Genomic DNA, 18,085 nt, shown 5'->3' with positions numbered 1-18,085 from the left:
GCAAGAAAATGTAATCAATCTGTTGCTCATCACTAGCCAATCAAACGCAACACAAAAAAAATTCTGCGCATTTGAAATGGAGAACGAAATGTAAGTAAACTTTGCAATATTTGATATTTAATATAGAATTCAATGTAATTTAAATATAAAATATTTCTTTTTGTTATTTTTAGAATTAAATTAAGTGCAGCTGAGTCCAAATTGTTGGTCAGGTGTCGACTGGACATGGAGCAAGAGTTTTCTTGCGGCAAAAGAAAAAAATCGGTTCTTTGGGGCAAAGTAATCCTTCTTCTTTTGTTTCTATTTTTTAAAAAATTGTCACTTTGCTTTTCCATAATATCGTCAGTTATTAAATACGTTAAAATTTCCTTTTTAACTATGACTTTTTAAACAATAACGTTCTGTGAAAATTATGCTCGCAATATTGCTGCAGACTATCAGCTGAGTATCAGCAACAGAGTATCAAGTAAGTAACAGGGTTGCAATATTGCGGTATTTATTGTTCAACTCGAACATACCCGTTATTATATCGCTTTACAAGGACATGGATTCAACGAAATTAGTTCAGTGGAAACACAACAGCAAGAGTATGGATGTTATGACTAGAACGTTGGCCGTGCTATATTTAGAATTCCTGAAACATAAGGTAATTATTACCAACTTTTATGTTGTAAAATACAAATTTTACTTTATATTTTATAGAAACCCTCCTCCCTGAAATTGGATGAATCTAGTACTAGTGAAATTAATGAAAGAACAGATCTTACAAAAACTTCTATAGAAACCAAAAGAGTCCTCACATAATGTGCGCAGCTTACACTTTCAGGCTGCTCGGGGTATTTGAGATTTGCCACTCTTCCTCCAGCCTTTGTTCGATAGCAAAAATTGTTCAGCTATTCAATACGTTATTCATAGGTATATAATGTAGTACGATAATACATGTATAAAGTAAATATAATAATAACACCTAAATGGCATGATATTTTCAATAACTATGAAATATAATTAATGGTTTTGTTATTAAATTCTCATTTGGGATTTTGGTAGAACTTACCGAAAATAGCGGGTATAGTTTCTTGTCTTTTGTGGGTCGCAGTACTAAAAGTGCACGTGGAGTTTTCATTCGCATGTTTTGGGTCTTTCATCCGTAATAGTACCAAGAACAGTACTGAAAGTGCACTGTAGTTTTGGTTCGCAGTTTTGGGTCTATCATTGCTTCCGCCGTTTTCCAATAGATGTCTCTAGAGTCAAGCACTGGTCGATCAAATCGATTTTTTTATATCGATCTTGGATATTTGTGTTAACATTAACCCAACAAAATATTTGTAGAGATCTGTTTGCATCCTAATCGTATTCTCAACTGAAAATGTCACAATTTGAGCCGAATTTTCGACATTTGCGGGAATGTCTCTAGGGTTAAGCACTGGTCGATTAAATCGTTTTATATCGATCTTGGACATTTGTGTCAACATTAACCCAACAAAATATTTGTAGAGATCTGTTTGCATCCCAAACTTATTTTCAACTGAAAATGTCACTTTTTGAGATGAATTTTCGACATTTGCGGGAATGTCTCCAGGGTCAAGTACTGGTCGATTAAATCATTTTATATGGATCTTGGACATTTGTGTCAACATTAACCCAGCAAAATATTTGTAGAGATCTGTTTGCATCCCAAACTTATTCTCAACTGAAAATGTCACTTTTCGAGCCGAATTTTGGACATTTAAATCGTTTTATATCGATCTTGGACATTTGTGTCAACATTAACCCAACAAAATATTTGTGGAGATCTGTTAGCATCCCAAACTTATTCTCAACTGAAAATGTCACTTTTTTAGCAGAGTTCTCGACATTTGCACGAAATACGCATGCTGCCAGAAAGATGGTCTACTTTTGAGTAGCTAGCGACGGCCAAAATTTTGAATAACATTTTTGTAACCGTTTTTATACAAAAAAGACCTAAAATTCACAAAAAAAAAAACGGCGGAAGCAAAGTTGTGGACCTAATAATAAGAATATCAAAATTATTGTTTTGTTTTTGTTTTGCAATTAAAGCAGTTTCAATGAAAGTTTCTATGCCCAAAACTGCGAACCAAAACTACATGTGCACTTTCAGTACTGTTCTTGGTACTATTACGGATGGAATACCCAAAACTGCGAACGAAAACTCCACGTGCACTATCAGTACTGCGACCCACAAAAGCCCTCAAACTATACCCGCTTTTTCGGTTAGTTCTACCAAAATCCCAAATGAGAATTTAATAACAAAATCATTAATTATATTTATTTATATTTATTTAAAATATCATGCCATTTAGGTGTTTATTATAATATTTACTTTATAAATGTATTATCGTACTGCACTATATACATATGTAAAACGTATTGAATAGTTGAACAATTTTTGCTATCTGACAAGGGCTGGAGGAAAAGTGGCAAATGTCAAATACCCCGAGTGGCCTGGAAGTGTAAGCTGCGCACATTATGTGAGGACTCTTTTGGTTTCTTTAGGAGTTTTTGTAAGATCTGTTCTTTCATTAATTTCACTAGTACTAGATTCATCCAATTTCTGGGAGGAGGGTTTCTATAAAATATAAAGTAAAATTTGAATTTTAATTTACATTACATTTACATTAAAGTTGGTAATAATTACCTTATGTTTCAGGAATTCTAAATATAAAACGGGCAACGTTCTAGTCATAACATCCATGCTCTTGCTGTAGTATTTCCAATGAACTAATTTCGGTGAATCCATGTTCTTGTAAAGCGATTCAACAACGTTATGATTGCTCAATACAAGGTGAAAATGAATCAAAAAAGTCCTCCTAATTGAAGATACAAGAAGTTTTTTATATTTCTATGATCACAAACATTCACTTAAATTTACCCTTTAATTTCTGAGTTTTAGCTGCTAATGGCACGGCCAACTAAGGGGCCGGTAATTCTAAAAATACTGCAACTGCTTTGCCCTCTAGCTCATTGGCAAAACCCAGTTTACACACATCGCGATGATAAACGGTTACAAAAGCACCTAAACCATGTCGTTTCAGTTCTTCCCAGGCTTGTGTTGAGCAAAAGGTTTAATTGCACTTAAAAAAGTGAAAAAGCAGTGTTTGCATCCATAGTTCTGGATTTGCTTGCAGCACATACTCCATCGATTCGAAAGTTCTACGCTGCTACCATAAGTGACACCAATTAGGTTGCGTACCTTTAACGCGCCGCATGAGGTTTGAAATATCTGTATGGAAAATTTTTGAATTTAAGGCAAGATAATATTATTATATTTAATAATTATTTACGTATTCAATGGTTTCGCCCTTGATGTTGACCATTGTTGGCATAGCTTCTATTGCGTGCTTCGAATTGACAATGTATTGAAGTATTACTGTATCACCCTCTTCAATTCCATATTTTGGCTTTAGAAAACTTTTATTTTACGTTTTTAAAATGCGTGCCTCAAAAATTTAAACTTTAATTAGGCTGCAGATCACTGATTTAAATAAAACACGCAAAATAATACTTCACAAGCAACCATGATAAAGCTCAAAACTAAACTTGTTTAAACACGAGAACTTTGGTTGTTTCTTTCTATCATTCAGGGTGCTGTACGAAAGAAGAGTTGAGGTAAATGTTTATGCACATTTCGTGTTGCATATGTGTGTATGTAGTGGTGTTATCAAAATTTCTTTGAATGTGTTGGAGTTTCAGACCCATGACTTGCTGGGTACCTTCCTATATGAGAGTAAATGGGTGGTATCCAGTTTAAGCTTTAGTTTTTCTTCCGAAGTTTGCAAATATCTGAAAAGGATAATAAATAGATAAAAGTATATTTTAACGAAAGATTTCATGTTTATTATATACATATGTAAGGTTTGATATTATCAACTCAATCATCTGCCTAAAGTGGCATAATCCTTGTTCTGGTTCTCTTTTTAGTTTTACATGTATGCTCCAGAAGCGTCGCAGATCGCTCTGCCTTCCAATATTCAGCAGCATCCAGTCAAACATAGTACCGCTCTTTAAAGAGATAATTTACTATAAATATAAAATAATATCAGTAACAAATTATTAATACGCACTTACATCCAATCACTTAAAATTTTCTTTTCATATAAATGGCAGTCATGGCGGCGATTTTGAACGGTTCATTGTAGTATGTGTATCTCTTTCTTATGCATACAAAATTAGGGTTACTGAATGTTGCCACTCTAACTACCGAGATTACCATTTAACTACAAACAGTTAGTATTGTGTATGTGTTGGTAAAAGCCAAGAATGATAGAAAACAAGATTACGACAGACTGAAGCGTTCACGACCCACGAATGGGAATAGGCAACAGAAGAATTGCCAAATGGAAAACGGAAATGTGAAACATAGTGAACCAAATTGAATAATGTGCAGATAAAATATCACAATGAACGTTTTTTGTTGGTTGGAAAAGTGAAAAAAATTCTTCATAGACGACTTTTTTGTACTATTGTTGTTTAATTCCGCCATTGCGGACTTCTTTTTCAAGTTAATACATTTTTCACTTAAAATTTTAAATAACAATTAAGCACTAGCCTTGACTTCAGCTCTTTGTTTTGGTTTTATTGTTTTGTACCACCGTGCAATTTTGTTTTGCTCGCGTGTTCGGGGTCGTGAAAGTTGTCACTCAACAGGAACTCAAAACCCAAAAAAAGCTAACTGTAAACGCCTGTCGTAATCTTGTCTTCTATCATTCTTGGGTAAAAGCTGAAAAACTTTGCATGTGTAGTGGTGTATGAGTTTGCTCCGGGTAATTTCAGTAAAAAATATCTATACGTATGTACATACGTACGCACTTTCGAAATTACAAATTTCGTTATTCGATAACGAATTCTCGATTGAACGAAGGAATCGAATTTTCACTCCTTAGCTATTTGTTAGGGAAGAGTTCATAAATAAATACCAATATTTACGACATGTTGATTAAATTTATTTCCAAGTTCCTATTTTTATTGAAAATATATGTATTTATTAAAACAAAATATGAATTCAAATGTCGTTGGAACGTTTCATTCAATTATATTATTCAACATAATATGTATAATCTCTAATTTTATTACCAGTTTTATTTAATTGAGTCTCATTCCCGTATCTCTTTCTGTGTCATTGTTTTCATTTACAAAATATCTGTAATACATACATATGTTGAATTCTTACATTGCATATATGCTATGCAACACTGCACATACATTTTTGCCATCTTTTCAGGGCTATACAGGCCTCTCTGATCATTACTGAGAATTTTTTACCTGCACTTGTGGGGAAGTGGGCGTGACCCCGCCCCTACTAAGTATTTTGTGCATATCTCGTAAACTACTAAAGCTATATTAACGAAAATTTCTAGAGTCCCAAAATGGAGGATTATAACCATGCCCACCTCCCACACAAAGATTTTGTTGGAAACTATTAAACAATTTTTAATTCAATAATGAAACACACCAGAAACCCTTAATTCCAGGACAAAGAAGGTACGGATGGGCTGCACTTAGGTTAGGTTTTCAAATTGGTATACAAATTTTAAATGGGTGTGGCTCCGCCCACTTATGGGCCAAAAACCATATCTCCGAAACTAATATATGTAAGTCTCTCAGATATTTTGAAAAAAAAAACAGATATATTTATTGGTAGTATTTTTCGGGTCATAACTTCACCTAGCTCCCATATACCTTAAATTACGGTTTCCAACATTCAATGGATCTTATACCACTTATATGACGACTATGAATCTCATACCACTTATATGATGGATCATGATCCATATCACAAAATAACGCGAGATAAATATTGAACGTGTAGCGTATTTTGTGATTTACAAGTCCGAATTGGTGAAAGACAACAGTGCCAATTAAATCAACTATATTCTAAAAAATATAAATAATTAAAATATAATGAATTATAATGTTTACAGTATAACCTTTGCCAAAGCTATGCAACTTATCTGCCAAAGGTTTTTTTTATAACGTCCAAATATTGGATGCATGAATTGCTATGGGTGGAAGAACAAGAGTTTTCGCGATTCAAATATCACGATAAATATTGAATATTGCTGGATTGCGGCTAAATACTTCGTAACAGCTAGACGTTCAATTTATAATACGTCAATATTTAAACGATGTTGTTAGTGCTTTCACAAGAAAAACTTTTTTAAAAATGTATTTGTTTCTTTTTTCGTACATTTTTTATAAATAGTCGGAAGAAACCCGAAGAAAATCATGTTTGACTCTTGTTCTTCCTTCCATAGCAATTCATTATATGCATCCAATATTTGGACGTTATAAAAAAAACCTTTGGCAGATAAGTTGCATAGCTTTGCCGTTTAACAACTGGCATGGTCCGTCCCAACTACATTGAAATTTCGAAGACAATCCTTTCTTCCGTTGTGGGTTATATAACACCCATTCTGCTTCCATAAATTCTTCAGAGTTCATAGCCTTGTAGTATTTTGCCTTCATTTTATCACTCATAATTTGGGTGCGCTGTATAGCATGTATTCTCATCTCGTCTTCTAGGACACTGTTGGCTTCCTTAACATTCGTTCCACCATTTGCGTTTATTCCAAACTTTAAATCCAATCCTTTTGATACTTGTCTACCACTTTCTTTAGATGTTCTTCCAAAGTTCGATTGAAACGTTCTACTATATCATCGGACTGTGAGGCTTTTGTACGAGTTTTCCGTATACCCAATTTGTGGCACATTTCCTGGATTAGAGCTAATTCAAAATTCCTTCCTTGGTCAGAATGAAATTCTATTGGAACACCATATCTTCTTATCCAATTATTGATGAATACATTCGCTATAGTTTCAGTTTCTTGATTAGGAATTGCGTATACTTCTGGCCATTTGCTGAAGTAATCCATAGTGGGAAACGGACCGGCTACAACCATGACAATTCGTTCAAATGGGGCACCCGAATTGTACTGCTTCATCTGGCCGTGACTCCTGGATTTCGATTATTTTTATTATTGTAATGCACTCAGCACAATTAGCAATCCACTCCGTGACTGACAACCAACCCAATAAAATATTTGCTTTAGTTTTTCCAATGTTTTTGTGATTCCCATGTGCCCTCCACTTGGACCGTTATGCAAGTATTACAAGGACGACGGGACATAGCGTCCGCATTCCCATGACTACTACCTTTGCGATGTTCTATAGAAAAGTCATAACTACCGTTTCTGCAAAAGTAAATTTTAGACATGCTAGTGCGGCATAGCGCGTATTCTCGTCTCGTATACCATTAACGAAATTCTGGATTTTTATATCCTCTGCCGACTTATGTGCATGGGTCAAGTGAGCTTGCCTTTCAACTTCCGTAGCAAATTTTAACGCCTCGTAGCTGCTTGACTCGCAATTAGGTATTGTTTGTAGAAATTCCGAAGCAGCCCTTTTTACAGCCCTGAATAACGCAGCAACTTTGTCTTCCGCGTTCCAATTATTCGTAACTGCAGTCTTTTCGAATTAGAATTTGAAAATCTGTAACGAAGTTGTGCCGTCAAATGATGGAGTTTTGACTTTGACAGATCCTGTTGACACCATTGGATTGATTTAATTGTTGGTTACGGAAACAATTTTTAGTTCTTCCACATCACTCTCAATCTTGTATTGCTCTTCTGAAATCTTTGTTGACACTGCTGCTGTTTGTGAAGTCACCTGTGATATACGTGCGTCCTGTTCTTCCAACTGTGCGGTCTGTTCATGCTCTTTCATATGCTCCTTTATTTGTTGGAGCTTTGTTGTTAAACGTGTGTCCTGGTCTTCGAACAGTGACAACTGCTGGGCTTTCATATCCGACGACAATGCAGACAAAATCTTATTCATGTCGATTACTCCTGAGGAACATAGAGTCCCTTCCTTTTCTTCTATCTCTGTTATTGATTCCTCCAACACCGATTACATTGTTGTTTTCTTTTTCCATGGCCTCTCGCACCCGGGCTTTTAACTCAGCTTTCAACCCATTCGTTGCTAAGCCTCGTTGCTCCTTTTTGAGTTGTGGTATCTTTAAATCGTTGAACTTAACCATTATCTCCTATGGAAGTTTATTTGTCAATCCCACTTCTGACACCAATTGTAAGGGATTTTCAAAATAAATCGTTTACGCTGAAACTCTACCCTGAGTTCGATCACTGGATCTTTATTTCTAATTCAAAACAACTTAACACTTTATTACTTGTCATACGAGTTTACAAATTCTTACTTCTAGTTTCTTGCACTTTACTCGGCAACTCTCTAATTAGAACTGCTCTTATATAGTCGACTGTTGGCAATATATCGCCACTAGAACATCCTGGCAACTACGAATATCGATGTCTGATTGTCGATTCTAGCATCCATGTTCGTCTCAATATTATAAAGTGAAGGAATCAGATGGAATTCAAAATTAGGCGTGCTTGTGATCCGTTTCGCCTATTTCTCATTCGTGTTATAACACCCCTGATAGACGGCGGCGTTAATCCTGATTAACTGTCGGATTATTCGGAATTATATCAGTTAACTCCGTTTGCTAACTCCCATTTAAACCTCAAAATTTTGGAGAGTTAGTGGGAGTTAGTGACATTTTCGTTGGCAACATTGTTAAACATGGCCGCTTTTAATCTATTGTGAATGAAAAAAAAGCAATACGGATAGCTCTTTTTCAATTAAATATAAACAAAAGCATACGCATGCAATGAAATAGCTACATTTTTTTTTAGTGGAAATTCTAATAATAACATATTTATGTGTATTCATTAAAGTCTCATAGAATATCTTCTTCAGATGAACTAGCCAGATTGGGAACCACACTGCAATTGGCGGCCGATAAAGAGGCAATATATATACCTCTGGCAACCTGCAAATACTTAATCGATAAACATGCAGTACATACGGCTGAATCACATTGGAAACAAGTAACGACTTGCTCCGTAAGCAAGAGTGGAATAAGAGTCGTACTTGTCGCTTATTGAAACCTACCTACTACCTTTCAATGATTACTGCAGGAGCTGCCAAGAAGAATAAGAAACGATTACACACCTTCTTTGTGGATGCAACTCTCTGTACAGGAAAAGAATCGCAACTATTGGACGCGGTTTTCTCGAGGATGTGGGCGAAGTCGCTCATGTCAAATTGTGTGAGCTTTTTCACTTTATCAGGACCACTGGGTGGTGTGAGGGATCTCAGTCCCAATGGTATCACAATGGGCCTCCCAAAGGCCTAGGCCACTTAACCTAACCTAACCCTATGTGTATTTTTATAATAATTAGTTATTTTGTATTAATTGTGCGGCTAACAACCGCAAGATTTGCTTTCTATCCAATTTAATGTTACCAAACTGAAAATATCAGCTCATAAAGAGAGTTTATAACTTGCTTTGCTGCCGTTTGTCACCTACAAATTTGGAAGCGCAGTTAATCTGGGTTAACTCTGCCGTCTGTCTAGGCTATAACGGTGTCAAGGAATTATTATATACCGAATTTCAATGAAATCGGTCGAGTAGTTCCTGCCCAACGCCCACGAAATCTTCGGATGAGTGTGAAACAGAATACTCGTTTGATATTTGGAAACAGAATAAACATTTAGCCTACCAAAATGTGAAATGTTAGCTGTCACGTTTATCAAAAATTACAGGGACGGAAGCTGTTACTCCTAGCAATCAGAACACAATAGAGTTTGGGTTGACATGAATAGAGTGTTTCCGGGGTAAACCACTGTTTTCTTAACCCAGAGCAACTATAACGCAGAAGAAAAATCGAAAAACCTGCTGTTGTTTTTAATTCTGTTATTTCTGAGAAAAATCTTGAACAGACAGATAAGTGGTTAAGTGGCATAAAATGTATCAACTTAAAACGTACTATATTTCATTTATTTATGCTTATGCTTCTGCATCCCTTAGCTTTTCACATTAAATATAAAACAAGTTCAAAAATACATCGATGTTTAGAAATGCGGACGATAAGAATCAAAATTATTTTCAGTTTAATAAAGGTCTTGGAACTAAGGTATTACTTTTATTTCATTTGCTGCCGTTGTAGTCATAGCTTTAATAAACTAAAAAAAAGAGTGCGTTGAGTCTCTAAGCGCGGATGAAGTTATACTTCTTACTGATATTCCAAGAAATGCATATCATTTTGTATGAAAGAAAACTAAACGAGAGACACTTTCTTAAATTCACATTTTGTAAATTTATTATGCACATGTTATAAACCAAAGTCCAAATCAATTATCATTTCTGGGTTCTGTCGGATTGATATCTATAATATTTACAATTGGATTATGATAACTTAAATACGATATGAAATGTCTTACATCTATTTTATCTATATTTCTTGCGAATACCGTATCAATAGTCGTACCTCCTTTTGTCGTAGGATCATTTCTTCCATTGATCATTTCTAATGAAAATTTCACTCTGAGGAATACCAGTATTGGTTCAGCTTCTACATACATACACATGCGAATATGTTTATATGTACATACACATGTGAATATGTCACCAACCAATAATGCGCAACCATATAATTATACATATCCGTACACATTTTTCCGAAGTCGTATAAGAAGTATAACTTCAAAAAAATTTAATTTTATTGAAATAAAAAATTTACTGCCCCAGGTGGGGCTCGAACCCACAACCTTAAGAGACTTTAAAAATTTAATTTTATTGAAATAAATAAAAAAATTAATTCCCCGGTCGAGGCTCGAATCCACAACCTTAAGAAATTTTAAAAATTTAATTTTATTGAAATAAATAAAAAATTTAATGCCCCGGTTGAGGCTCGAACCCACAACCTTAAGAGATTTTAAAAATTTAATTTTATGGAAATAAAATACATACACATGTGAATATGTAATACATACTCGTGTGATTATGTAATACATACACATGCGAATATGTTCATATTTCAATCATACATATGCGTACACATTTTTCCGAAGTCGTATAACTTCAAACAAATTTAATTTTATTGAAATAAAAAATTTACTGCCCCGGGTGAGGCTCGAGCCTTCAACCTAAAGAGATTTTAAAAATTTAATTTTATTGAAATAAAATACATACACATGTGAATATGTAATGCATACACATGTGAATATGTAATACATACACATGTGAATATGTTTATACATACACATGTGAATATATTTATACATACACATGCGAATATGTTCATATTTTAATCATACATATGCGTACACATTTTTCCGTAGTCGTATAACTTCAAAAAAATTTAATTTTATTGAAATAAAAAATTTACTGCCCCGGTCGAGGCTCGAATCCACAACCTTAAGAAATTTTAAAAATTTAATTTTATTGAAATAAATAAAAAATTTAATGCTCCGGGTGGGGCTCGAACCCACAACCTTAAGAAATTTTAAAAATTTAATTTTATTGAAATAAAATACATACACATGTGAATATGTTTAGACATACACATGTGAATATGTCACCAACCAAAAGTAATACTTTCCATTTGCAAAGAAAGTAAATGAAGACTGACTACAAGAAATGATCCTATGAAGCATAGTCTTAACTTTTCAACGGCAAACGCAAAGAATTTCAACCAAAAGTCATATAAACTAGTTGAGAATTCGCAGAAATGAAACAGAAACGAAAGAAAAAAAGAGTGCGTGGAGTCCCTACGCGCGGATGAAGTTATACTTCTTAGTGATATTCCAAGAAATGCATATCATTTTGTTTGAAAGAAAACTAGCGAGAGACACTTTCTTAAATTCACATTTTATAAATTTATTATGCACATGTTGTAAACCAAAGTCCAAATCAATTATCATTTCTGGGTTCTGACGATTGATATCTATAATATTTATAATTGGATTATGATAACTAATATACGATATGAAATGTCTTACATCTATTTTATCTATATTTCTCGCGAATACCGCATCAATAGTCGTACCTCCTTTTGTCGTAGGATCATTTCTTCCATTGATCATTTCTAATAAAAATTTCTCTCTGAGGAATGTATGGTTCAGCTTCTGGCAATGAGAAATTTACATTAAAATCTCCCGCAAGGAGTACCGGTTGTTCGCTATACTCTACTGGTTCTCCGATAATATCTGCAATTCTTGCGAACCTGCAGTTGACAACGGTAATAAAGCTTTACCGATGAACAATTTTATATCTATCATCGATGAATTTGGTGATATATAAATGTCAATTAAATTAAATTCTTTATTATTACGATTATCGCTAGGGTTCATTGATATCGTCGCATCAGCATCACTCGCGTACGGAGTCTTTATATCTAAATGAGGAGTGAGAATATGACATTTGTCTTGTTCATTGTGATAAATCGCAACGCCTGAATTTCTTGTTTCATTTCGTTGAAATCTTACAACGAAATTAAAATTTGGTACGGATACAGGAGGCTCGTTGTCGTTCATTAATGTTTCTGATAACATCAAGATGTTTGAATGTCTAAACACTCTATCTGAAAAATCATCAACATGAGCACGAAAGGTTTGACAATTGAATGATATTATTGATAAACATTTTCTGGTGCTAAGAAACTCGAATAATTCTTTTTCTAAGGTGACAATTGGATTTTGACGTAATTTTATCATTTCATCTCGCAAAGCGCGACATGACCTGTCATTGCTTCCAATGCCATGATAAAATTGTCTTTGTTTGTTCACTGGGATAATGTAAATTTGGTGGTTGACAAACTTGCGTGCACGCATATACAAATGTAAGTTTGTGTGTTTGTTCAATGACATATAAACATGTACATATGTATGTTTATGCATAATGTTGCATGTTGCTCAATTCTTTTTAATATCTATTCCTAGTCTCCACAACAACTATCTGTTAGCTTTATCTATACTTAATGCCGGAATTACATGTGCAGAATGCATGCAGAACAAAAATTTGTACTGATTTGACAGTTCCAAGTTCTACACCTAAAGCTGAAACTACATAGCGAAAGCTACATATGTAGCTCATCTCATAAGAACCTGTGTATTCAACTCAATAGTCGAACGTTCGCATTCGCATTCGCGAGCTATGTAGTTTCTACTTAAATACAGATCTGCATGGCATGTGATATTTGAATTTCTCTGCGTAGAGCCAATGCTGACAAGATTCAAATATTTAATTTTTGAGCAATGTCTGGCAGCATTCTGAATTGCGCTCAGTTGTTTTGTTTCGCTACTGCTAGTAAGTGACAATAAGACAATTTTTGATATTTTAACCTAAATTATATTAAGTGGGCCAAAACAGCACTCAGATGTTTACTTGCAACTTGCTACTATTTTTCCATTTCTTTACTTTCGTTCTTTGTAAAAGTAACTCGGTAAATGGCACTCTTCCTCTTTCTGATTACCAGCAGATTCTAGCAGTTAAGAAAGAGTCTTGTTCGAACTGAAGATTGTAAAAATGTACTGCACATATATTTTAGCTGAGGAATTTTGTGCAGATTTGCATGCGGAATCACTGTATTTCTATTGTTTTAACTTGAAATAAATTTTGAAGTGATTAAACAGAAAACGTAAGGCATAGACGCAACTCGAAACTAAGGGTAAACAAATTTTTAATACGCCGATTTAAATATTCCTCAATCAAAGAAAATAGTGTAACACTATTACGCATGAGGGCATATTAGTGGAGGGCTACACCGTAAGTTCTGCCTGTTCAATTAAATTATGGATAGTGTGCTTTATTGGCTTCGCTATAACGCTTAATCAATCGATGACAGCTAATGATTAAGGTTGTTAGCAGTCCAATTGGTTCAAAACCACTTTTTAATACAAAAACATTTAAATACACTACTTCTAAAACTCCATCGAAATATGTGATTCATTAATGAACAAAACAAAACAAACTAGTAATGCAGTGGCGACTTTTCAGACACGCCAAAGAAGGACCTGGAAATTTGTCAGTTTAGTATGTTATATTTCGATAATATATATTTATATATCTCATATGTCACAATTCAAAGAACCGCAATGGCACATTTTGGGAGTACGATGTGGCAAAGATTGACGACATTAGGTTTAAGGAAAATTTTCGCCTAAACAAAGAAGCTTTTAAAAAACTTTACCAAAAAGTTCAGGAAATCGAAGAGACGAACAATAACATGAGACTTTGTATTCCTGTTCAAAAAAGAGTGGCTATTGCCTTGTATGCATTAGGTTCGTCGGCAGAATATCGAACTGTTGTCAGTTTATTTGGCGTAGGATGCACTACAGCTCCTCCGCACTACAATCCTCTAAGCCAAGAAGCAACTTGGTTTCCCACAGTGTTTCGGAGCAGTAGATGGCTGCCACATTGAGGTTCAACCGAAAAGAGAAGACGCTGTCGATTTCTATAACTATAAAGGGTGGTATTCCATTGTTCTGTTAGCAATTTGCGACTATAGGCAAATTTCATTAATGGTTTATTTAAAATATGTATACCAATTATTTTTCTCTATTTGATAGGCCTAAATTTACGTACCTACATGTCGGATCAACTGGAAGAAAAAATTATTCATACATTTTTGAAAATAGCTCTTTGAAGAATTGTCATGAAAGCTCCGAATTTTTTTCTCAGAACAGCAAAATAATTGGAGGTGTTAATGTTCCTGTGCTACTTATTGGCGATTCAGCTTTTCAAATGTCGCGTTATATGATCAAATGTTGCAGAATTATAGAAAGTGCTTTGGCCAATTAAAAGATCGATTTCGAAAAGTTGGCAGAGGCTTGCAAGTAGCTCCAAAAAACATTAACGTTATTGTATATGCATGTTGTATTTTACACAATTTTTTAAAAATTGAAAATGATGAAATTCCTTCTTCGTGGATCCAAGATGCTATAGGAATAACAAGAGAAAATCAACCACATCATACAACAAGAGCTGGGGAAAATTATGTAACAGCATCGGCTATTAGAAATGCAATATCTTTGAGTTTTGGTAAGTATCTCTATAATATATACATTTATAGCAGAGTACTAGAAAACATATTAATCTCTATCAACAGCATTTCCATATTTTCTAAAATATTAGTACACATAATTTCACAATTTAATGCTTTAAAAAAACAAAGTCTTTATTTTAAATTCATATTTCTTAAAATAATTCCATTAATATATGAGTAAATCATATATAAAAATTAAAAAAAATGAAGAAGGACTTAAAGTTTTTCGGTAAGTTTCTCCATCATATTTAAAAATCTGTCCGTCATTCTGTTGTGCTCACGAATCGCACCAACAATCTCATCATTCACTACCTTGGCTTCCTCTGCACTCGATTTTAGTATATTTTTTTGATTTGTTTACCATATGATAGGACGACATGCACGTCGTGGAATTGACCACTGTGGACCCGATAATTCGATGCACTGCCTGGTAGTGTTTCCGTCCAGAAGGGCTACCGCCTGATGGGCCCATTTTAGTTTTTTCTTCTCTGTTGGATTTCAATATATATAATGAAATATAATTAATTTTTTTAGTTAAACTAACCTGTATTTCTTGGCCAAATCCTTCACTTTGTGTGAATTTCCTCAGCCGGGTATCTATTGTCCATTTCCTGTGCCATATTTTGATAAATATCCGCGTTCCTCTTTGCCTTGCGAATGCGCTTACCACTTATCTATAAGCTCTATTTCGTCATGGAGTGACCATCCCGATCTCTGTTGTCTTGAAGTCATCTGTAATTTGAAAAATAATATTATTTTATTCAGAAATAAATATTACCTTTTTCTTACTAATGCATATAAGGCTATAGCCACTCTTTTTTGAACAGGAATACAAAGTCTCATCTTATTGTTCGACTTATCGATTTCCTGAACTTTTTGGCATACTTTTTTAAATGCTTTTTTGTTTAGGCGATCATTTTCCTTAAACCTGATGTCATCCATTTTTGTCTTTTTTCTAAAAGTGGTTGATTTGGTGAATATGGAAAGGCTTCATCATATAACACGACATTCAAAAAGCTGAATCCCCAATAAGTAGCACAGGAACAATAACACCTCCAATTATTCTGCTGTTCTGAGAAAAAATTTCGGAGCTTTCATGACAATTCAAAAATGTATGAATCATTATTTCTTCCAGCTGATCCGACATGTCTAAGTATATTTAAACCTATCAAAGAGAATTTGTATACATATTTAAAATAAACCATTAATGAAGTTTACCTATAGTCGCAACTTGCTAACAGAGCAATGGAATACCACCCTTTATACTTATAGAAATCGACAGCGTCTTCTTTTTTCGGCTGAACCATGGCAGCCATATACTGCTCCGAAACACTATTGATGCAATCCGCTACATTTTTGCAAAAAGCGTTGCAAAAGTCCAGTACAATTTCTCCAAATGAAGTGCGTCCTACGCCAAATAAACTGGCAACAGTTCGATATTCAGCCGACGAACCTAATGCGTATAAGGCAATAGCCACTCTTTTTTGAACAGGAATACATACAAAGTCTCATCTTATTGTAACGGATTTCCAAAATCTGTCGTTTACTCTAAAACTCTACCCTGAGTTCGATCACTGGATTGTCAAATAAAAGTCACACTTTAATGGCTATACACTAATCTTTATTTCCAATTCCTTATAACTTAACACTTTATTACTCAATACTCTACTTTACAACGATACATCGTCACTCGAACATTCTGGAAACTTCGAATATCGATCTCTAGATACATCTGGCAAGTTATCGATTTCGATTGTCGATTCTAGTTTGTTCTGGTGCCATTTTCGTTACATTATTGTTCGACTTTTCGATTTCCTGAACTCTTTGGCATACTTTTTTAAAAGCTTTTTTGTTTAGGCGATCATTTTCCTTAAACCTGATGTCATCCATCTTTGCCTTCTCTTTAAGCTATCACCGGTTTCCACCCAGTTCTCATTTAATTGCCCTTCCAATCGTAAGCCGTCTTAAGCTTAAGCCTTAAACCAGAGTTAGCTTATTATGAATGCAATACATATATTCCCAACCATTACTCTTACTCACATCGAATCAAAGGTTAAAGGCTAAATAGCGGTGTGTAAATACTTTTGCCGCAAAAAAATAAAATGTAAATACTTTTGACTACTGGTAGTCATCAGTTCATTTGACTATTTCTCTATCATATGTCCAGCTATCCCAACCAATTCGTTCATCGTTCGCTTTGGAGTATATCAATGTTTACAACTACATAGCATTTTGTTCCACTGCAACAGCAATAACAAAAAGAAAAGGCTTTTTCTGTGAAATTAGTAAAAACAGTTCGATGTGTAAAAAATTTTGACTACCTCTGTATATACCACTTGCACAATTTGGAGAATGTTCTTGGTACAATTACGGATAAAAGACCAAAAACGGCGAACCGAAACTACGCGTGCACTTTCAGTACTGCGACTCCCAAAAGGCCCGAAACTGTACCCCAAATGAAAATGTATTAACATTCATTATATTGAGTAATTCATCTTATTTAAATATTTTCATTTGTTATTATTAAAAAATTTAAATTCATTGCAGTATTTATAAATAGCTTAAAGCTTAAAATATCAAAATAAAAAAATTCAAAAGAAAACATAAAATTAACACATCTGTCTTCTATTACTGTATAACAGTGTTGTCCAATGCAATAGTATGTAGCTTTCACTTGTGTGCGTAAAGCGTTGCTGCAAACTGTATTGGCAGAAAAGTACACTGAATAAATAATGAGCAATTTTTTTTATAATGTTGATGAAAATGATTTAAGTTCAATTTGTACAAATGTTGATCAGCGCGTTTTCCATTACTATGTCCACATTTATCTCAGAATTATACTCCTTAATTCGAATGAGGTCAGCTATATGTTGATCCGAAAGATTGTTTCTATGCTTATTTTGGACCAATTTAAGTGTTGCAAATGAAACTTCACAGCTAAATGTGGATCCAAACATGGAATATAATTTAAAAATTTGAGGCACTGGACTTCTCCCTCCATATTTTCAACAAAAAAATATTTGTCTCCCATTCAATTTTAAACATTTTTATAAATTACGCAAGGGGGTATTTTCTGGCAGTGTAAAAAATTAAACTTGCGCATACGTGCTAGCTCACAGAATTCTGAAACGCAATTGAAATAATTAGCTTCGCCATACGTTGCTGCC

The 18,085-nt window shown here is 34.2% G+C and overlaps 1 long non-coding RNA gene across 2 annotated transcripts; it reads right to left on the bottom strand.

Annotated features, from left to right (window-relative positions):
- Nucleotides 1-15,023: 15,023 nt before the first annotated feature.
- LOC105219261 (uncharacterized) lies at nucleotides 15,024-17,322 on the bottom strand. Of its 2 annotated transcripts, XR_852148.3 has the most exons (4): nucleotides 16,137-17,322; nucleotides 15,708-16,083; nucleotides 15,463-15,650; nucleotides 15,024-15,406 (listed from the first exon to the last, which is right to left on the bottom strand). It is a non-coding gene; the product is annotated as an uncharacterized LOC105219261 (long non-coding RNA). The 2 variants fall into 2 exon arrangements; XR_003752984.2 differs by having other exon boundaries at nucleotides 15,029-15,406; nucleotides 15,708-17,313.
- Nucleotides 17,323-18,085: the final 763 nt, after the last annotated feature.

Source organism: Zeugodacus cucurbitae, chromosome 3 (genome assembly GCF_028554725.1).
Source record: "Zeugodacus cucurbitae isolate PBARC_wt_2022May chromosome 3, idZeuCucr1.2, whole genome shotgun sequence".
Taxonomy (NCBI): domain Eukaryota; kingdom Metazoa; phylum Arthropoda; class Insecta; order Diptera; family Tephritidae; genus Zeugodacus; species Zeugodacus cucurbitae.
This window is presented reverse-complemented; position numbering and strand designations above follow the sequence as displayed.